The sequence below is a fragment of the Pogona vitticeps genome, chromosome 5 (genome assembly GCF_051106095.1).
Source record: "Pogona vitticeps strain Pit_001003342236 chromosome 5, PviZW2.1, whole genome shotgun sequence".
Taxonomy (NCBI): domain Eukaryota; kingdom Metazoa; phylum Chordata; class Lepidosauria; order Squamata; family Agamidae; genus Pogona; species Pogona vitticeps.
In genome coordinates, this window is record NC_135787.1 from 168,223,892 (window position 1) to 168,247,437 (window position 23,546).

The following is a 23,546-nucleotide window of genomic DNA, read 5'->3' on the forward strand; positions in this document are numbered from 1 at the left end:
GATAGGATTGTGGGAAAGGTCATAACAGAAGACCTCTCCAGATGGAGGTTAAAGTGGCTGGGTGCTATCTGAGCCCAGAGTCTCAGGGGTCTGTCTGGTGGCTGGGGAGGAATGCCAGAGTCTGCTCCTGTCAGCTCTAGAGGTTTCTTTACCCCGCTTCCAACACCTGTGGTGTCAGCACTCTCATTGACCACAATAGGAGAGTCATTGGTGCTGTTGGGCCCATTGAACCTGTTCTGCGTCTTCTGGTGAGATTGTCAACTTCACCCACTCACTGGTCTAAAGATCATATACAGCCTCCGAACCCACTCTGAATCTCCAGTCCACAGGAGATCTACAGGTTGTAAAGTGTGCTGGCCTTGATGTCAAGGAGTTGGACCAGCCTTGGAAGCAGGGTCCTCTCTGGTCTCACAAACAGCCACAATAAAATACCCCCATCCCCCAGTCTGAGTGTACTAAGATGCAAACACTTTGTGTTTGGATTCATGTTGGGCTACATGGATTTCTTTCATGCCACATTAACAAGTTTTCCCATCCTAATGTTGTTCATCCCAGATTTTGTTCCTAACCTCTGTATCTCAAATTTAAATTAATCTGCATTTTTAATAACACATGAAAATTCACACCTCAATATGTGCTTTGGAATGTATTTTGCATCAAATAGGTATTTCTAAATATTCCTGATCTCAAAATACACATTTACAAACCTACCGCATTTCAAAATATGCATCTTTAAAAGAGTTCTTGGAGCCAAGAAGTGTATCACACAACATAGGGAAGTGTAAAATTGGAAGGATAACCATGTCTGCACATTAATCCAGATTAAATCACCACATTAATCCGGGAGGTGTCAGACAGGCTGGTTCGTAATCAGAATTCACTGAGAGCCAATTCCTCAACCATTTCTAATCTTGGCCTTTTTTTCCTTTCCATCTGTGAACTGCCAATGCATTCACTTAGCTTCCATCCCTATCAGCATAAGAACTCTTTTAAAAAAAGAGAACAGTTTAAAATTCAGAGAAAGTTTTGGAACTGGTCTTACTCATATCCTTAGGCATTTGGGGGGAAAAAGTTCAAAGGGCTCAATGCATGTCATGCACCTTCCCTTTCAGGAACACAATACTCAGACAGTATCAGATTTGTCACAATGCTATAGTGCAAGAAACAGATCCTCCAACACTATTCCTCTTCACATGTGCATTTCTGTTTTCTATTTTAGTTGTTCAGTTTATCAGAAATCACTGAGATTTGGGCACAACTATAATTTCTACCATGCTGCCAGAGCACACAACACAACATTAAAGCCCAAGATGAAGACCAGATTGGTAGCTGATGTGAGAAAATTTGATCACATTATTCCAGTTCTGGCTCATGTCCACTGGTTACCTATTGTTTCTCACATCAGGTTCAAGATCTGGATGCTCACATACACAGCTCTTCATAGTTTGGGACCACATTACCTGTCTGAGCATCTCTCCCCAATGCCATCTAGCCAGCCCACCAGATCTTCCCAGATCATGCTCCTCCTGGTAGCCACTCCAAGGGAGGCTCATAAATCATCCACAAACAGTTGGGCCTCCTTCATGGTGGCACCAAATCTGTGCAAGCAACTCTCAGTGAAGCTATGCCTGGCCATCTCCCTGTTAACTTTTAGAAGGCAACTTAAGACAATGCTTTTCAGGGAGGCGTTCCACACTGTCTGTGCTCAGAGTTCTGACTCCTGTCCTCTGAAGATGCCAGCCGCAGAGACTGGTGAAACGTTATAGGAAGAACAACCTTCAGAACACGGCCAAAGAGCCCGAAAAACCCACAACAACCATCAGTATCTGCTTTATTTATGATTACTGTAAACCACCCAGAATAGTGCATTGCATTAATGGGGTGGCATGCACATTTAAGAAATAAATAAATAAATAAATATGAAGCTGACCTCAGATCCAAGAAGGCTGATTTCAGACAAGGTGATGCAACAATAATGAGCAAGGAAGGGACTGCCACACTTGCCTAAAAGAGAAAGTAGAGCTCAGAAGTAATTCACTTTTAAAACAACATACTTGTGTAATGAATTGCATTCCGAAGGAATGAGCTGGAATGAAACAAGTCTCTTTTCTTGTAGTGGCCATAATTATAATTCACTACATTTCAACAGAACACAAATGGAGTGGTGTGAGGGCTGCCTGTTACTCATTATTGCTGGTGGTGGGGAATCTGGCCTCTCCAAGACTTTGGCCTTTGAGAAGGTGTTATCTTCTTGCTGGGAGAGGTGGCAGCAAGCAGCTAACACCTTCTCAAAGACTGACAGGGCACCTCCGTTTTTAATATACAATGTATGACAACCATCTAAGGCAATGGAAGACTTCCAGAGACACTGTTGATCATGTGGCATTTGCTCAGATGCCCATATATGGAGGCACCAGGGGAGGTGTTCAAACTACAAAGACAAGCAAATTCCCTTATTTTTGGTTTGACTTCCCTGTTTCCAGAAAGTGAGCAAATAGAACTTGCTCAGTTTCAGTAAGAGGCATAACCACAGCTTCAGCTAAGATAACCACATACATTTCCTGTGTTTTATGCTTTTACAGGTAATAGATAACTCTCATAAATTGTATATCTTTATTCAAGTTACCTATCTTCCCCAAAAGGGAATTTCTCTTTCCAGGCTGAGGTTAAAAATGTACTTCCTCAAACAAAACATTACATTGATTATTGTGACATTCTTTTGGTTACTTATGACATTGCTTTATACATAACTCATTTTATTTCTTCTTATTAGCTTCCTTTCTGAGGTGGGGAGAATCAATTTACACTAGTAACAAGATGTCTGAACATTTATGAAACATCCCCTCAACAGCTCCACCAACTTCTTTGCCCATTTAAAAAGAGCAGTGAGTAATTGCTGCTCATTACAAGAGAAAAGGAGCAAAATTATCAGTGGTTTTGTTGCATTTTTAAAAGAACACCATGATGCTCTTTTGTTGTTGTTGTTACCCCAAAGTAACACTTTGCAAGTAAGGTCACTACTTGTAACATATTATCTGCAAGCTCTGTTGCAATCACACTGGGATGTATGTGTGTGTGTGTGTGCTTGATCGTGCGTTTCCATGCACACATAAGCATCACAAAACAGCTGGCCTACTTTACAAATGGTTGCCTTCTTTTTAAATTCAATTCTTCAAAAATTCAGTTCTCCATTTTATGAATGTGGAGTATTGTGCTTCTGTATCTCTATGGGTTGGAAACGGAGATGAGCACTGCCCCCTAGAGTTGGACATGACTGGACTAATTGTCAAGGGGAACCTTTTTATCTATGACTCAAAATGCCAGGAAATAGCCCAATATTGCTGCACAATATCATGCCCATGTTGCCAGCAGAAAAAGGGATGTCAAACTTTACATAGCAAAGGGAAGCCCGACACCAATTTCGACAAGTCAGTATGATTTACAGGATACCCTCTTGTGATCACGACCATTCACAAAGAGATACCACACAAGGGAAAATCCCAGAAGCCGATTCCTTTTTTCCTTTTTTTCAGTTAACGAGGCACAAAGTAATTTCAGGGCTGTTTTACAACACGTTCTCTGAATATCTATTGCTTGGAAAATATGGATGCCATGATAAAACCTCTGCTTTGGCATAGGGGAATTATTGGCATCCAGATGATCAGTCACACTCATGACTGAATGGACCCTTGAACTGACTGCAGATGTGTATGGAGAAAGGTGACTTTGACTTCACATTTCAGATCTTGTATTCTGCTGATTCAGAGGATGGAGGTCTTTCCACAAGGAACCTTCCTTTTCTTTGCTAAAGCATGGTGCCAGCTGAACTTGATCTTAGCTACAGCTCTTGTTTTGGGGCATTAAAGAACATTGGCCCTGAAGGAAAACGGCCGTGACTTTCCCAATACAGATGGCTGGGAGTGCTGTGCACCAGGGTGCATGGGGCACAAACACTCCAAACTCATGTACATTCCTTGAGCATTAGCGGTCCAATACATTCCAACTGCATAGACATGTATGTAAGTGCACACAGTTAATCTGAAAAACACATTTCTTCTAGGCATTTTGATTACTTTGTGGCTCCAAACAATAAATACCTACATAATTTATTGAAATACAGCCCTGACCAATTGTTTTTAGTTTGGGTGAGGAGTGATTAACTGATGGAAAAAAGAGTTTCTGTGATTAAACCACTTCTCCGCCAAAGTATCTGCTACATCTGTGCCAAATTTGGTGCTGATCCAAAGTTCATTTTCAAAGTTATATATATATGTATATTGTTTGAGCTGCCTGCATTTAAGAAATGCCTTGTAGAGTGTTGAGTTGTTCTGGTGCGCAATATCATAGTTACAGTCTTGTGCAGCTATAATACATCCTTCTCGACCTGACAGGCTGTCTGATTTCAAGAAGAAGAACTACAAAGAGGATAAGCAAGGCCTTGTCTTTTCTGACCAATAAAGAGTAAACACAGTGGCCATTTGTTAATGGTCTCATTGAGAATGGCAAGATGCCATTACTTCTACCAGTACAGTGGTGCCTCACTTGACGACGTTAATTTGTTCCAGCGAAATCGCTGTAGAGCGAAAATGTCATCAAACAAAATAAAAAACCCATTGAAACGCATTGAAAACCATTCAATATGTTCCAATGGGCTGAATACCTGCCCGTCCAGCGAAGATCCTCCATAGGGGTGGCCATTTTTGGTGCCTGTAGTGTGAAAAATCAGTCCTATAAACAATGGGGGGCCATTTTCTTCAGCCGGTGGCCATCTTGAAACCCGATGATCAGCTGTTTGCTGATCGTCGTAAAGAGAAAATCAGTTCCCAAAGCAGGGAACCGATCATCGCACAGTGAAAAAAATCCCATTTAAACCATCGTTTTGCAATCGCAAAACATCAACGTTAAGCGGATTCATCGTTAAACGGGATAATCGTCCAGCGGAGCATGACTGTATTGTAGTAGTAGTAGTAGGCATCCTTCAGTCTCGAAAGACTATGGTAGCGTGCTCTGTATGGAGGACTTGGAACAGCGTCTAGTGTGGCTGAGGAGGCCAATTTGAGAGTGACAATCCCTTCCACACTGGAGACAAATCCAATCTGTCCCCTGTCCAGCTCCCTGGTTTTGCTTCCTTTGTGACTTCCTCTTTGCCTCAGCCTGCTGGACAAGGGTCTCTTCAAATTGGGAGAGGCCGTGATGTACTGCCTGCCTCCAGGCTGAACGATCAGATGTCAGAGTTTCCCATCTGTTGAGGTCTATTCCTAAGGCCTTCAGATCCCGCTTGCAGATATCCTTGTATCGCAGCTGTGGTCTCCCTCTGGGGCGATTTCCCTGCACTAATTCTCCATATAGGAGATCCTTTGGAATCCGACCATCAGCCATTCTCACAACGTGCCCAAGCCAGCGTAGACGTCGCTGTTTCAGTAATGTATGCTTGCTGAAAATTCCAGCTCGTTCTAGGACTACTCTATTTGGAACTCTGTCCTGCCAGGTGATACCAAAAATCCGTCGTAGGCAACGCATATGAAAGGTGTTCAGCTTCCTCTCCTGCCGGGCACAAAGGGTCCAGGACTCGCTGCAGTACAGGAGTGTGCTCAGGACACAGGCTCTATAGACCTGGATCTTGGTATGTGTTGTCAGTTTCTTATTGAGCCATACTCTCTTTGTGAGTCTAGAGAACATGGTGGCTGCTTTCCCAATGCGTTTATCTAGCTCGACATCTAGAGAGAGGGTGTCAGAGATGGTTGAGCCAAGGTACACAAAGTCATGAACAACCTCCAATTCTTGTGTGGAGATGGTAATAGAGGGAGGTGAGTCCACACCCTGGCCCATGACTTGTGTTTTCTTCAGGCTGATTGTTAGTCCAAAGTCTTGGCAGGCCTTGCTGAAACGATTCACAACTCATGTATTGTTGTAATTCTTTGTAAATTTGCAACTATATTTGTACATTTGAGAACTCTTTTGTTCTCATGTTTGGTGATACATTTCTTCATCTTGGTAGTCAGTAAGTCACCGTATCCCTGCATTGCAGGTTGAGTGAAATTGAAGGATAAGGGGTTCCTTATTGTCACCAACTCAGTTTATATTGAATTGAACATTTCCAAGCTCACACATGTAGCTGATACACTATACCAACCTTTTCTCAATCTCCCTTCACCCTCTCTCTTTTATATGTCAAAGAACATATAGAAATCTTCAGCTATCTTAGGAATGCATGCAATTAGTCCTTGGGTTTTGTATGTCAACAACAAGATGCTCCAGGTACTTTAAAGATATGAAAAGAGCTGTTCCTGTCACCTGTACGTAATGCCACTTTGAAGGAGATTATTATGGAGAGGACACTTGAGCCAAGGTAGCAAAGGCTGGGACAGAAAGGAACTGTATGCTTAATGCACTGTAATTATAACTGCAAATTGAATGTCAGCCCAAGGCTTTACAGCAAAGCTATAAAAACGAAAATCAATTTTAATCTTTAAGGGCACTTTGCTACATTCTTCTTCACCAAGGCTAGGTCAGCTTGTGTAGGAGGTGAAAAATATGAGCTCTGTCACCTTTAGCTATAAATATCATTTCCTGTATCAAAAAATTGTATCTCTACTAAACATGTTACACTTCTGCTGTACTGATTAGAGTATGTCTTTTTAGGAGAAGGTGGGACACCTGTCTTTTTTTGTTGAGGGCCATATTTCCTCAGAGGAACTTGATGTGAGCCACATGGTGGCAGGACGTAGGTCCAAGGCCAGTGATGGATGGGACCAGACCCCCCAAAAACCATCAAGGCCATTCCTTTCCTCCATCTTTCTGCTACCCCTTTCTCTCTTCCTTATCCTTCTACCCTTCCCATCTCTCTCACAAACGAAGTGCCCCTTTTCTTCCTCTCCTTTGTCCTCACCCAGCAGGCTGGTGAGAAAAGGAAAGATTGCTTATGTCAATGGTCTGAACTGATTGCTTTCAATGGGCTTTTGAAAGAGTCCATGGTCTATATGGATTTTCCCCCTGTGTTCCAAGACAAAGCTTGGAAAAAAAAATTACTTTTTGGACTACAGTACTCGGAATCGCCCAGCTGGCATGACATCTGGCTGCATGAAGAACCTGCCTAGAAAACACACTTGTAAATAAGTAAAATTATTTTAAATGATTGAATAAATAAAATAAGTAGAGGTACTCTTACCTGTAAAGAAAATTCCAAAACCATTCTTGGGGTGATAGCTTTATTAGCGCAATCAAGAAGGCAGAAAAAAAATTGTTCAAATCTTTGAAACAACTGTGGGTTTAAAATAATAAATATGTCACCCCAAGATGGATTCTGGTGTTTATAGGTCCCTTTATTCATCACAACTTTTAATTTTTAATTTGAGGTGAAACTAAAAATTGTAATCATTTGTCACAATGGCTGGTTGCATTCTCGCATCTGAACTTTCTTTCCCTACAGCCTCAGTGTTTAACAACAACAAGAAGAACAAGAACATCATCATCATCATCATCATCATCATCATCATCATCATCATCATCATCATCATCATCATCATCAACAACAGTCATGGTGTTTTTGAATAACAATTTATTATTTTTTAAAAACTATTATTATTTTACTACTGGCTTATTTTCTGTGCTTCTCTACTAAAATCACAGAAAAGCCCAGTCAAGCTGCAGCAGAAAGGGTGCAAGTTGAGGCCAACAGGAGCTTCAAAAAGGGGAACAACAGCTTCCCAGTATTGTCCAAGCAGCACAGCCACAAGAGTGGCACCCCTGTAAAGAAACTTTTAAAAGCTCAGGTCTGTGGGTTAATTGAAGAGAAAGAGAGTCTGAAAAAAATAACTGTCAGACTTACAAAGCGCCACTGACACCATGTTAAAAAAAAACACTTTTTTTTTTTACTTTTGAGCACCAGTTTATTCAAAATCAGCAAGCCGGTATAATAAGGAGTGTCAAAAGTTCCAAAAGATAAGGCAACAAGCTGCGTTAATGAAATGTGGCTTTATTGACAACAGCATAATGTATAGAAAAGGTCACTAATTGGCCTCCTGGCTAATCAGAAGATGTGCCATGCCTCCCTTTGATCAGTCATCTTCAGAATTGGAAGAGGAGAGCTTTGAGCCAGAGGGGGCAGTGAACAGGAGGAACCACAGGGAAACCTTGGAGAGAAAGGTTGAGGCCAGTTTTGCCACGAGACATTAGGCAGTGTGGAGAACCTGGCAAATATAAGGCCCGTTTGCCTGAAAGAAAGGTTTTTTTTTTTTTTTTTTTTATTTTTTAATTAACATATCCATACATAACCATTTCTCTTATCTTTACATAGTCATCATTTTCCTATTTATTTCTACCCCCTTATCCCACCCCCCCAAAAAAAAGACCATTTAATTTTAAATCTGCAACCATGAGCACACCTTTTGGAGTTTAACCAATATAACATTATTGGCCCCCCCTTCTCTTACCCATCTTACATATCCCGACCATTTCTTTCTTATCTCTAATGTTTTTTCTTCCCATACCTTATCCTGTGTCAAAATCGACAGTATGTCTGATTGAATCCATTCATATAAATACCAATTCCATCTTTCCAAAGTCCATTTTGATGCATCCTTCCACCCATAAGCTATTACTGCATGTGCTGCTATAATCATAGCTTTAAATAAATTCTGTTTAGGTTTTTTTACTTTATTATTCCCCAGAACTCCCATAAACAAGATTTTCCCAGTCAGCTGCAATTTAATATTACACACGGCGTTCACCTTTTCTAAAATCAGCTGCCAAAATTCAATAACCTTAGGGCATTCGCACCAAAGATGTGCATAATATCCCTTAGTCCTCTTACAATGCCAGCAACTTGAATTCAAACCTTTTATCATATAAGACAACTGAGGGGGTGTCCTATACCATTTCAATATTAATTTCATCTCCAATTCTCTAAATTTATCCATTTTGATTTCCAATATGCCTTCCATTAACCCATCTATTTCGTATGCTGACAATGTCATTTCTCTTTCCCACTTCGTTTGTATTGTCCCAATCATATAATCTTTATCTGTATTTATCAAGTTGTACAACTTCCTTGCAATACCCTTCTTATTATCCTCTTTATTATTATATAGTTTTTCTAGCGGGGTATCCTCTTTATTTAGTATTCCAGAATACCTTCTCTGTTTCAAAATATTATATAAAGCCATAATCTGTAACCAGTATTGTCTTCCAACTTGTCCTACTACATTTTGTGCCGGAATCTGTGTCCCCTGAGGGTTATATAAATCCTTCACTCTATAATAGCCAGTTTCTTTTAGTTTCTTCCAAAAAGTTTTCTCAATTTTCAAATCCTCACCTAGAGATTCTAGTGGGGTCCATTTGGAAAGACTTGGCATCCAATTAAGTTGCCTTTCCCCCCATATTGTTAGTGCTGTCTGTCTTGGGCCTATTGTATTTTTAATGTCGTTTTTAACCTTCTGTGTAAATATTCCAAATTTACCTACTCCTTTATTTATTATATCCTCCCATCTTACCCATTTCTCCACACTTTTCCCATCTAATTCCAATAGCATTTTTATTTGAAAAGCTTCGTAATAGCTTTCCAAATGTGGGAGACCCCACCCTAAATCTTCCTGTGGTGAATATATTACCCTCTTTACTATTCTAGCTTTCTTCTTCCCAAAAACCCAATTTTTTAATTCTTGATCCCATACAGCTAATTGTTTTTTTGGGATGTACTCCGGGAGTACCTGAAATAGATATAACATCTTTGGTATTATAAACATTTTTATTGCCCTTATTTTCCCTAAAATACTTATATATCTATTATCCCATTCGTTTAGTTTTTCCTGTATCCTTCTCCAAGTTATTTTATAATTAGTTCCCATCAAATTTTTAATACTTTTTGTTATTGTTATACCTAAATACTTTAATCTCCTAATTCCTAATTTCATACCTGTCAGCTTTGCTATTTCTTTTTGTTCCTTTAAATCTATCCTTTTAAACATTATTTCTGATTTCGAAATATTTACTCCTAAACCTGAATATTCTTTAAACTCTTCTAAAATTATCAGTAGTTCTCTTATTGCATCAAGAGGATTTTGTAACACCAATATTATATCATCCGCATACAGATTTAATTTAATTACCTCTTTCCCTACTGTATATCCTCTTATTTTACTACTACTTCTAATTTTTTCGGCTAAGGGTTCCATAGATAACACAAACAGCATTGGGGATAAGGGACATCCCTGCTTCACTCCTCTCTGGAGCAAAATTTCTTTTGTATAATTATCATTAACTTTAATCATTGCCTTCCCTTCTCTATAAATTTCTTTTAATGCTATCAAAAAGGGACCGTCAAATCCAAATTTACTTAGTACTTGAAATAAATACCCATGACTTAGAGTGTCAAATGCCTTATATACATCTAATTTTAAAAGGGCAAATCTTCCTTCACTGTTTCCGTGATGTAGAGTATTAATCACATTCCTTATAGGGTGTCCAATATATCTCCCTTTAACAAAACCATATTGATCCTCTCCTATTAATCTTGGGAGTGTTTTCTCTAATCTATTTGCTAAAATTTTTGCAAAAATTTTATAATCCTGGTTTGTTAAACTAATAGGCCTATAAGAGTTGGGGTCCGTCGGGTCTCTCGATTGTTTCAAGATTATCATAATTTCTGTTTTCCTCCATGATTCAGGGGCTCTCCCTCCCTTCATTATCTTGTTAAACAAACTCTGCATTTCTGGAACTATTAAAGGCCCCACCATTTTATAAAATTCTGATGTAAAACCATCTAAGCCTGGTGATTTCCTACTTTTTAAATTTTTAATAACTGTCAAGATTTCTTGTTGTGTGATTTCTTCATTTAAAATTGCTAAATCTTGTTTCTTAATTTTGTTCACAATAGCTTCTTCAAATTGTTTCTCTTCATTTACTTTAAATAACTTACTATAAAAATCTTCAAAGATCTCCCTTATTTGTTTGTCTTTAAACACCTTACTTCCCGTTTCATTTTTCATGCACCCTATCTTTTGTTTTTCCTTTCTTTTCTTCAAATAGTTTGCCAATCTTTTCATCGAGTTTATATTTATTCTCTGATACTCATTCCTCACCAATAAATCTTTTTTCCACAAAAACAAATTATCTAACTCTTGCAGCTCCTCTTTCACCCTATTCAACTGTTCCTGTATTTGTCTTTCAAACTTCACCTGTAATCTTCTTTGTAATTCAACTATCTCCTTTAATTTTTGTTCCCTTTTAAAATTCACCTTTCTTCTAAAATGAATTTCTTTAGAAATACATATTCCCCTGATTACTGCCTTTGCAGCATCCCAAATTATATCTTCCTCCGCAGATCCTTTATTTTCTTTAAAATATTTTTGTATCCCTCTTATTAAATCCTCTCTATCCTTTTGTTGCAAAAATATCCTAGAGTTAAACCTCCACCTTCTAACTTTCTGTTCCTCCTCCAAACCAATCTCAACAAGTAATGGTGCGTGATCTGAAATCCATATAGCTCCTGTTTCCACACTATTAACTTCCATATCGTTAGTTTCTTTCACTAAGATATGATCAATACAGGAAAACTTTTTATACCTTTTTGAGTAAAAGGTAGGATGCTTTTCATCCTGCAGGAGACTAAATACCTCTTTAAGTTTCCATTTTTTTAAGTTTAATTTCTTATTTTCCCTAATATCATTATTCAAATCCCCTGCAATTAACAAGTCTCCTTCATAAAATGACTGCAATCTTTGAAAGGTTCGGTTCAAAAATAGGGTTTGTCCTTTGTTAGGTGCATAAATACATGCCAAAGTATACTTCTTTCCATTCATCCTGAATTTCACAAAAATAAATCTTCCATCTCTATCTTTACATTGTTCCAAAACATCTATATTCATTCTAGAGTGCAAGAGAATAGCCACACCCCTTGCTTTGTTTGTTCCCCTTGACTCTATCTGCAAACTCCAGTCAGTAGACTTCATCAAAGGTCTTACGTCTCTCTTACTCTTATGCGTTTCCTGCAAACACAGAATATCAACCCCTTGATCCTTTATCATCTTATTTAATCTATAACGTTTCAGATCTGAGGCCAAACCATTCACATTTAAGGAGAGTACTTTAATTATCCTCCCCATTTTTTGTCTATCTCAACTCCCCCTGGTGTGCCCCTATTATTTACTATTTTTTGATGGTCTTTCCCTCCCCCATAGCCCAAAAATAACCCCTTCCCAAGGAGTTGGGTAAGGATACTATATCCCCCCATTTTCGTCTCTATACGTGGAGATCTGTCTACCCACATACTCCCCCCCCAAAAAAAATTTCATTCTTTTCAACCAACACTAACCAAAAACAAAAAAAACTATTTTCACGTGGTATAAATTTTACATTCCTGAAGGAAGCTTATTCATATTTACAGTCACATATAAATTCCCTCAATCTTCTTCTTCTTCTTCTTCTCCTCCCTCCTTCTCTTCTTCGGCCTCCTGAGTAGTACGTTGTATGTTAAGTCTGTATAGTAACTTCTCCGCCTCTGCTGGGTTGCTAGCTTTCAAGAGTTTTCCATCTTTAAAAATTAAAATATTGGCTGGATAACCCCAGGAAAATAAAACACCATTCTCATGCAACTTCTGTGCAAAGGGTTTCATAAGTCTTCTTTCATTCATGGTTTCTGGTGATAAGTCAGGGCGAGGAAATATCTTCTGTCCCTGAAGTTGTAAGTCTTTAATTTTCCTGAGTTTGTTCCAAACATAGTTCTGCGTTTTCTCTCTTGAAAAAGCTATTATAATGTCTCTAGGCCTGGCTCCAGGCTTTGGTTTCGGTTTCAGAGATCGGTGAATGCGTTCAATGTCCTCATCTGTTATATTTATGCCATGTTCCTGAAAAAAAGCAATTACAGTCTTCCCAAGGTCTCCTGCAGCAATGTCTTCTGTTACTCCTGAAAGTCTTAAATTCCTTCGCCTTTGGCGGTCTGATAATATGGCCAGCCTTTTTTTTAATTGCTGTATTTCTTTCTCGTTGTTTTCACTTTTTTTCACAGCACTATCTGCAGCTGACCTTGCTGTTTTAACCTCTTCCACTAATTGCCCAAACTTAGATTGAAGCGTTTTTAGGTCTTGTCTAATATTTTTCTCTATATTAGTTATCAACTCCGACAGTTCTTTAACTTCACGTTTTGTCGCCATTATGCTTGTTATGTTGTTTTGTTGTTTTCGCGGTGAGTATTATTGCTTGTAATTAGCAAGGAAAAACTCACCAAGTCAAGGGAAAGTTTGTAGCTGAGTTTCCGGAACCTCCTCAAAAGTTCCTTCAGGCTTATCTTTCAATTGTTTGGTTGTATTATAGTTTTATCTGTAAGTTTCCTGGAGGGCGATGTAAAGGCGTCTAGCTTCGTCGACGCATGCGCAGATCTCCGCCTGAAAGAAAGGTGACAGGTAAGAAGATTCGAGAAAAAGCAGAACCAGCATCTCAAGGTCTCTTGAGAACAGATTGTAAACAACAGGATATCCAGGAGAGCATGATGAGAAGTACAATTTCATTGAGCATCATCAATTAGTTTGTGGGAAAAGTCATTAAAGCTCTCCTTCTTGCCTGTCTTTGTATGGCTTGGGCTCCTCAGAACAAATTATGCCCTGGACTATCTGAGGACATTGCTCCCTGCCCCTTGCTTTGCTGTGATCTATAACTCCAGTCCTAAAAGATACTTGTCCTAGTTCCATGGAACCCATATTTTGACCAGAGTAAGTATATCCAACCCAAATATTCACTCTATTTGTGAAATACAAAGTTTTTATTGAAGAAAGAGTTCTAGCTAACCACTCACTACTTCTGGTTCACTATTATTGTATGCTGCAAGAAATCTGATATGCCTCTAATTAATTAGTTTTATGATTTTTCTTTCTGCCTTAAAACAAATATTATAATCCAAAGATTATAGTAGGTGCTGAGCTGGTAATTAAATATATTTATCAAATTGTTCAAAATGTTTTTTCACAATATATTCTAATAAATCATCTGACTTCTTAATTATTCATCTGGTACAAATTAGGTTTTTTAATCATTTAGTCATTTTTTCTGAAGATCTGGACAAAAAAAAATAGGGGTGAAGTTAAATGGAATTCTATGGCCCAGCCCAAAGTACATTTAAACATATACTGTTGAATAACAGAATCATACTGTAGAGGTGCAAAGGAACTTAAAGGTCATCAAGTCTGACTCCCTGCCAAAGCAAGAAATGTACCGCTAAAGCATCCTTGATAGATCCAACCTTGGTTTTAAAACCTCCAAGGAATGAGAGTCCACCAACTTTCAGGTTAGTCCATTCAACCCTCAAACAGTTCTTAACATCAGGAACTGATTCTTGAAATTTCCTTTCCTGTACTTTAAATCCATTCCTTTGGATCTGGAGCTGTAGAAGGGAAGCTTGCTCCATCTTCTACATGGCAGCCCATCAAATATTTAAAGATGCTACCACATCACCTTTCAGCAGTCTTTTTACCAGGTTAACAGTACCCAGCTCCCTGAATCTTTCCTCATAGGACTTGGTTTCCAGACCTTTTACTACCCTAGTTTCCCTCTTCTGGATGTGTTCCATCTTCTATATACTCTTAAACACATTGTTCCAGGCAGGCCTAACTAAAGCAGAGTACAGTTGTATTTATTCATTATATATCACATTATATGCTATCACACATATATATTGCCCTCCCACCCAGGAATAAGAGGTGAGACACAGGTGATGGGTTGAACTAGGGCCACAGTTTATTGCAAAACTGTTAGACAACTTCTTGATATAACCAGGGGCCTGCAGTAGATTTGGTGCTGAAGGTCTCATGGGACCCCCACCACTATCAACCTTATAGGGGCAAGTCCCATGCCCCATTGTCTTGCAATCCTTAAGAAAGCATGACCCCAGCAGGCAAAATATCACACACACCCCAGATCTGTAAGTCCCCTCTCTTCGGCAACCCTCAGCCCGGGGAGGGTGCCAGCACGTCCTACCCCCCCAGCACTGTAACCTCAAGGTTAAACATGCTTTCACTGCCATTGTATTCAATGGGCACTCAGTGATCTTAGTTCCTTCTGCACTACCCACCACAGAATGGGCTAGCCTAGCTATGACCCATTTCCCCCACCAAGCTGAAAAAGTTGGCATGCAGACACCTGTACATATCCCTCAAGAAAATGTCCAAACTTGCCTCTGTTAAATGAACGCCATCATCTCTATATAGTTCAGGTCGCTCCAAACATATTTCTGGATGTCCAATTTCCTGAATAGAACTAGGTGCCAAACCCTCCGTGGACAAATAAACACAGAACTCTGCCAGGTGCTCTACTGGTATAGGCCATGTCAGACCCAAAGTTTTGACTATGAATTCCTTAAACTTCTCACAAGCAACCGTTGGGTATTTGGGGCACATGCTAGCCCTATGGTTTGGAGAGTTTCCTTCTTCCAATTAGCCATACCTCTTGCAGAAGGGCTTCGGGATGCTTGCAAGCTCCTAGAAACAATGCCCTGAACTATACGATCTGTTGATGGGACACGGCATCAGCCATGCTATTGTCTACCATGGGAATATGCCATGCATAGATGACAATATTAAATTGCAAGGCCGGTAAGACAAATGCTCTCACTACCCTCATCAACCACTCATACCTTGAAGACAAAATGTTGATGATATGCACTACTGCCAAACTGTCACGCCAAAATCTAACTACTGAATTTTCCCACTTGTCCACCCACAACCACAGGGCTCCTAAAGTAGGGAAGTCAGGTCTCTAGACAAACCTGAAGTATCCCATTCCTCAGGCCAAGTCCTGTAAAGTAAATGCCAAACCCCAGTGCCCCTGTCGCGTCTGTCTGTACTTGCAGATAGGTCTGTAGCTGAATCTCTGACTTCCAGAAGGAAATCCCATTGAAACTATCCAGGAATCGTTGCCAAACTCCCAAATCCTGCCTCATGCCTGCTGTCACTCTAGTTCTATGAAATGGTCTGGGCAGACCGCTCATAGCTGCACACAGTCTATGAAGAAAAGTCTTCTGGGGCCTATTACCCTACAAGCAAAGTTGAGATGCCCTACTACTTCTTGCAATTCCTTTAAAGTAACTTTTCTCAAACCAGCAAGATGCTTCATTCTCCTCCTAAAATCCTCTAGCTTATTAGCAGGAAGCTGAAAATATTGTCGCTGGGTGTCAAGTTCTGTTCCCAGAAATGTTAAGGTTGCTGCTGGCCCTTCAGTTTTTTCTGCCGCAAGAGGAAGTCCCAGCTTCTTAGCTAAGTACTGGAAGGTTTCCATGAGGAAACTACATTGCCCAGAATCCCTTTCTCCACAAAAAAAGAAAATAATCTAAATAACGAGCCGTACTCTTTAACCCCACCCTATGCCTAAGCTCCCACTCCAGGAAGTTACTAAAGTGCTCAAATGCGGCGCAGGACACAGAGCATCCCATGGGTAATGCTCTATCCATGTAAAACCAGCCTTCAAATGAAAAACCCAATAACTCAATATCATCTGGGTGAACTGGGAGGAGACAAAATGCTGCCTTTACATCACATTTTGCCAACTCCGCCTCTATCCCGCATGCTCTAATCATGCACACTGCATCATCAAATGATGTGTAATACACAGAGCAGAATTCCTGAGGTATGGCATCATTCACTGAATCACCTTCTGGATATGAAAGGAGGTGAATAAGTCTAAATTCTCCCGCGACCTTTTTGGGCACAAGTCCCAAGGGTGACATCCTAAGGTGAAGTACTGGCAGCTTAGCAAAAGGGCCTAAAACCCTTCCTTCTCTAACTTCCTTACTTATTTTCACCCTAACAATATCCTCCATTCCTTGTATAGATTTCAAATTCTTGGCAAAAACAGCCTTACACTCTCCCCTCACAGGAATATGAAAACCAAACTGAAAACCTGCTAATAGGAGCAATGCTTCTTCCCTCTTTGGGTACCGTGTCAACCAATCTTTCAATACCCACAGCCTAATGGGGCTGGGCCCCTTTTGTCACAGCTGTGGATCTGTCATGCTCCTTACTGTTATTTTAATCCCTGTTGCCCCCTTTTGGTGCTCTGCTGTTGAAGCATCTAGAACTAGCACGGTATCCCCTACATATGGCACATTCATGTTTGTAATGGCATGCCTTCCTAGAACAGGTTCCTTGTGAGTTAAATTCCCAGCAGACCAGGCGGGGTTGAGCCACCTGGCCTGCCACTGCACGGGGATTGTTAGGCTGCCCTGCCTTTCTAATTAAATGACCACTGTCAAAGTTATCAACCTGTACCAGGAGAGCGGGCATCATAGTTTGAAGACAAAGTCCCGGGTGCAGCTCATCCCAAAGCATGTTCATGTGTACTGATGCTCTCATATGAAAAATTTCATCATAATGAAGCCATGTCTGCCCAGAGAAGTGTACATATGCTTTGTAAATAAGGTCCAAGTATTGGACAAAAGATAGAGCCCCCCAGGTTCAGCCTTGACTATGACACCAAAATATATTAGAAAGCCAAGCAGCCAGTTAGCCCATGAGTGCTCAGGCTTCCTTCATCTACTCCTTTCTTTGTCTATCAAATCTTCTTTTTCAAGGTCCTTTGCATCCACTTCCGATTCAATAATTCAAATATGTCGACATAATCTCCCCGTCAAATCCACCTTTTCCTGGCTCGTGCGAAATGATCACCAAAAGGGAGTGAGATCTCCAAATGGCAAAGCCCTAAAGGAACAGAATTATAACCTGTGTCTGGACGAGAAGGGTAGGGATATACACCTGTGACAAACCCAGACCTACTGGGATATGCCACAGTTTCACTAAGCTGCCACCAACCATTCCCTATAAGAAGTCACACAGACCAGGGATGGATTTTTAAACAAATAAAAGAACAAGGTTTATTTAAATCACACACAGGGAAAATAAAATGATCAAATGGATAAGATACAGTAACGTGGCTTAGTCTCAATCATACATACACACAGTTTGGTTCACACAGAACACTTAACTTGAAGCACAGACCCTGAACCTATCAGTTCTGGCTAACCATACAGACACCTGAACCTATCAGGTTGGTACTGACTGACACACAGTAGTACCCTGTCTGACACACAGACTCCCACTCAAGCTTCTTCTCTCAGCTCTTCTCCAGCTCCTCCTCACATGCTCCACATATATATACAGTACAGCCCCTCCTCCTGATGTCCCGCCTTCCACTCCCCATAGGATGGAACTTTCCCTCCAAACCCATGACAGACAGGTAACATCAGTGCTGTATGTAACACCTCCCCTCTTTATAAGTTGTTTTGTAGGGGGAAAGCTAAGGTGCTTTTCACCAAAAAAACAACCTGGACCCAAAACAAACAAAAACAGTCATATAATAACATACAATACCATACTTACTTATACTTACACTCTATTAGGCATTTAAACATTTACCATTAACAATACATCAAGTTACCTTTATTCATACAAACCAACATGTTTAATAAACAGACACATTTGACTTTTTGTCATCAAAATATATACATAGTCCATGTTTCTTTCGCCGTCTTCATTCTTCAGGTCTTCTTGACAAGGCGTCAGCAACACAGTTCACTGACCCTCTGACCACCTTCACTTCAAAGTCATAGTCTTGCAGATTTAAAGCCCACCTCATAAGTTTACTATTGTGGGTTTTCATTGTCTTTAACCATTGCAGTGGTGAATGGTCAGTGCACAGAATAAAATGTCTTCCCCAGATGTAAGGCTTGGCCTTCTGGATCGCGTAGACTATGGCCAGGCACTCCTTCTCCACGGTTGCCAGATGTCTCTCACCTTTCTGGAGTTTCCTACTCAGGTAGGACACTGGATGCTGGTCACCATTCTCATCCTCCTGGCAAAGAACTGCTCCTACCCCGCTGTTAGACGCATCGGTGTAGATGATGAACTCCCGGTCGAAGTTTGGAGCACGCAGCACTGGATAGTTGATGAGCGCCTGCTTCAACCTCTGGAACGCCTCCTCACAGTCGCTGGTCCACGGGATGCGGTCATCAGCCTTCTTCCTCGTCAGATCGGTCAGCGGAGCCGCAATCTCGCTAAACCTCGGGATGAACTTTCTGTAGTAGCCCACCAACCCAAGAAATGATTTGACTTTTTTCTTGGTGTTGGGTCTAGGCCAATCACGAACTGCTTCTATTTTGGCCTCTAGGGGTTTGATCACTCCTCCCCCTACCATGTGACCCAAATATTTTATTTCTGGGCTACCCAGCTGCAGTTTGTTCTCTTTGCAGAGCCTAGGCCAAAGCACTTCCTCCCCTGGGTCAAAGTGCCTCTCCCTGGCTTTGTGGTCATCCCAAGCTTTCTTTCTGACCTTTTGAGCTTGCAGGGTCTCTGCTGCTAGCTCTAGGTTTCTCTTTAGGTCATTCATCAAGGTGTCTATATATGTCACAACATCTTGTGGGTCATCCTGGGTGATCTGCTCCCAATTTTGTTTGATCAAATCAAGGGGCCCTTTCACCCTTCTCCCAAACAAGAGTTCAAACGGACTGAACCCGGTACTGGCTTGTGGCACTGATCGATAAGCAAACAAAAGGGATTGCAGCTTCTGGTCCCAATTGTTTGGATTCTCTGCCAAGTAAGCCCTAATCATGCGCATTAGAGTCCCATTGAACTTCTCCGTTAACCCATTACTTTCAGGGTGATAGGCAGTGGTTTCCTTGTGTTTAATTCCACAGACTTGCCATAAGCGTTTCATGAGCTTCGATGTAAACGACGCGCCCAAATCTGTGATTATTTCTGAGGCAAATCCCATCCTGGACATATACCCCACCAAAGCATCTGCCACTGTGTTAGTTTCAATGTTAGTCAAGGGTATGGCTTCAGGGTACCTCGTGGCATGGTCCACAATGGTGAGAATGAACCGGTTCCCCCTCTTTGTGGCCTTGGGCAAAGGTCCCACAATATCCACCCCTATGCATTTGAACGGAGTGTCAATCACAGGCAAAGGGCACAACTTTGCTTTGGTCCTGTCGCGGCTATTCCCCTGCCTTTGACACACATCACATTGTTTACAGAACTCTTTGATCTGCTTCCCTATTTCAGGCCAGTAAAAATTCTGTGTGATTCTCTGCTGTGTTTTGTTCACCCCTAAGTGCGCAGCAAACATGTCAGAGTGCCCCCTTTTTAAGATCATGGGGCGATACTTTTCAGGTACCACCAGCTGACTTCTGATCCCATCTCCCCCTTTTGAGATATTCCTCAGGGTCTCTCTATATAAAATTCCCTTTTTCTCACAAAATCTCACTGGGGTTTCAGGTGTTAGCTGGGCGTCTGTCACCTGTTCAAAACACTTTTGGAGAGTGGCGTCTGCCTTTTGCTCTTGGCCAAATCGGCTGTCGGTGGTTAAGGTGTCCACCACAGCTTCGGAACTCCCCTCTGCTTCCGTCTCGGGCTCATCAGTACCCCCCTGAACTGTCCCCGTGGTGGCTTGTGAGCGTGTAATCACTAGCACCCGTTTCACATGATCAGCCAGGTCATTTCCCATGAGCACGGCTGCTGGCAGAGTCGATGAAATCGCTAGCCGCCAAACTCCCCTCCAGCCTTGAAAGTTCACAGGTACCTCCGCTACTGGCAGTGAGATCACCTGCCCCTCAATCCCTGCCACCTTCATGCTCTCATTTGGGATTATATACTCCCTAGGAATAATATCTGGATGGCACAGGGTCACCTGGGAACAAGTGTCCCTCAACCCCCGATACTGATGGTCAAGTATTCCTACGTCCACCCCTGCTGTTTCAAACAACTGAGAATCTGTTCTCACGAGCAAGCAGCGCTTGACCTCCACAAGAGGACCATTTTCCTCAGCCTGATCAGCAGATGTAACTGTTCCAGATTGAGTAGCCATGGCAACAGGCTCCCTCAGTGACAAGGAGCTTTGCTCTTTCTGGACACAGAACACAGCTTTTGGCTTGGTTCCACTCGAATCCTGAGGCACAATTCCTTTTAGCTGCTTTAATTTCTCACACTCTGAGATTAGATGGCCCTTTCCCTGACAGAAATAACATTTTCTGCTATATTTTGAGTCTTTCTCATCTTGTTTTGGTTTTCCCTCCAAAATCTGAGGTCTTGGTTTCATGTCTGAGGGCTTCCCTTCACCATGGGCCCCTCCCCCTTGCTGGCTTTTCCCTGGTCCCTGAGAGTACTTGCTGTAGGTTTCTTTGGGTTTTCCTACAGATTTCTCCTCACCTAAGGGCTTTCTTATCTGGGAAATAAAATCTGCGATCTCGGCTGCTTCTGCCACAGATTTCGGTTTCCTTTCCCTCACCTGGAATTTCAGTTCCCCATGCAGGACTGAATAGAACTGTTCCAGCGCTATCAAGTCTTTGAGCTGCTGAAAGGTCTCTGTCCCCTCCTGAGATAGCCATTTCTCTAGCAGCCTCACCAATTGGGCCCCCACTTGGGTAAAAGTCTGCTCTGGTTTCTTGGTGATTGACCTGAATCTTTGCCTCAGCTGTTCCGCATTTATCCCATGTCTGGCAAACACCAGTTTTTTAAACTCTGCAAAATCTTTCATCAGTTCCTCTGGCATCTCTGCATAGACTTCTGCAAGGCTGCCACTGATTAAAGATCGCATGATGGTCATCTTCTCAGTTTCCCTTACTGAGAAGTCCACAAACGCTCTTTCCACTAGGGAAAAGAACACCTCAGGACAATCTCCCTTGTGGTACACAGGGAATTTCTTCAGGTCAGCTTTAGACAATTGGCCTCCCTCAGAATCCCTATTGTTATTATTGTTCTGATTCATCAGTTCCAATTTTCTTAACTCAAACGCCATTTTCTCTCTCTCCAACGCCAATTCAAATTGTCTTTGTTTCTCTCTTTCCCTTTCCTCCATTTCAAATTGCCTCATCCTCAGTTCATGCTGTTGGACTATGAGCATTTTTCTAAGTTCTGGGTTCTGTTCTCCCGTGCTGTCACCTTGCACTGAGCCAGATTCATCCTCAGAACCTTGGTCAACCTGGGGTTCTTTCACTTCACCCATTTCTGCCATTTGGCTTCGAGTCAAGGGCATAATCCCCCCCCTCAGAACAGGCTGCTTTCAAAAGTCAAGCCTCAAAATAAAGCGACCACTTTTTTTTCTTTTGCCTCAGAACCAGCTTTCTATAGATTACTGCTGTTCTTCAGCACTAACTTGCAACAGTTGCGAGCCAGAGTCTACCCCCCTCTGCTAGGCCTCTCAGCAGGCAGGCTAGATCACTGCTACTACACAGTTTTGCCTCAGCTTTTTTCCCGCCAAAACAGGCAGCCTCAGAGCTCCCTAATCTAGTCTCCCCAGTTGGCACGTTCTTCCACTAGCGCACCTCCCCGTGAGGTACACCTAGAAGATTACCTACGCGCCTCAGATTGTCCCTGACTAGACCCCCCTTGCTCTGGGCACACTTGCCAAGACTTTGCTGGACCACTGGACAACTGGACCAGTCGTATCCCACACGCTGGACACCAATCAATGTGACAAACCCAGACCTACTGGGATATGCCACAGTTTCACTAAGCTGCCACCAACCATTCCCTATAAGAAGTCACACAGACCAGGGATGGATTTTTAAACAAATAAAAGAACAAGGTTTATTTAAATCACACACAGGGAAAATAAAATGATCAAATGGATAAGATACAGTAACGTGGCTTAGTCTCAATCATACATACACACAGTTTGGTTCACACAGAACACTTAACTTGAAGCACAGACCCTGAACCTATCAGTTCTGGCTAACCATACAGACACCTGAACCTATCAGGTTGGTACTGACTGACACACAGTAGTACCCTGTCTGACACACAGACTCCCACTCAAGCTTCTTCTCTCAGCTCTTCTCCAGCTCCTCCTCACATGCTCCACATATATATACAGTACAGCCCCTCCTCCTGATGTCCCGCCTTCCACTCCCCATAGGATGGAACTTTCCCTCCAAACCCATGACAGACAGGTAACATCAGTGCTGTATGTAACAACACCTACTCCAGTAGATGCTCCCAGTGGAGAAGAGAATGAGGTTGGGGGGTAAAGAGCCCTCCACACACTGGCACAGGGCCCTGGAAGAGGTGCATGTCCCTGGAACCCTCCCTGATTTGCAACTAGCTGAGTTTCTTACTGCTCCTGCATGTGTGATCCTAAACCGTAAGGCCATACTACCATTGCACTACTGATATCTGGTGTGATGGCAAGCTCACCTGATGCTTGAGCCAAGACTAAGTTACTGCTCGTTGAAGCCATTTCCCCTTCATGTCCGGCATCTGCTACCACCTCCTGGGCTTGAACCTCCCTCCTTGTTGTGTTCTTCCGCCCATGCTAGTGTACCATCCGATGCTGACACCAACTGGTTCTGCGATGTTCCAATTGCTCCCGATGCACCCTGTGCATTTTCTGCTAAAGCTGTGAAATGAGACAAAAGATTGTCAGCAAGGACCTTAAGCTTGGCTCATCTATGCATGTTGGAATCCTTCACTGAGTGCCTAGGCTGTTTCTCGCCCATGGCCCTACCCGCCTTTTGCTCCTGCAGAGCAGATATTTTTGCCTGAAGCTCCTCCCAAACTGGCCAGCCCTCCTCATCT

The 23,546-nt window shown here is 41.8% G+C and overlaps 1 protein-coding gene across 1 annotated transcript in view; it reads right to left on the reverse strand.

The window, feature by feature from the left end:
• Positions 1-22,950, reverse strand: part of LOC144583105 (uncharacterized) — a 72,614-nt gene extending 49,664 nt beyond the window's left edge. The window contains exon 1 of the mRNA XM_078376200.1: positions 22,065-22,950. The gene's annotated coding sequence lies outside the window, so the exon portion shown is untranslated. The remainder of the gene's footprint in view (positions 1-22,064) is intronic.
• Between the last annotated feature and the right edge of the window lie 596 nt (positions 22,951-23,546).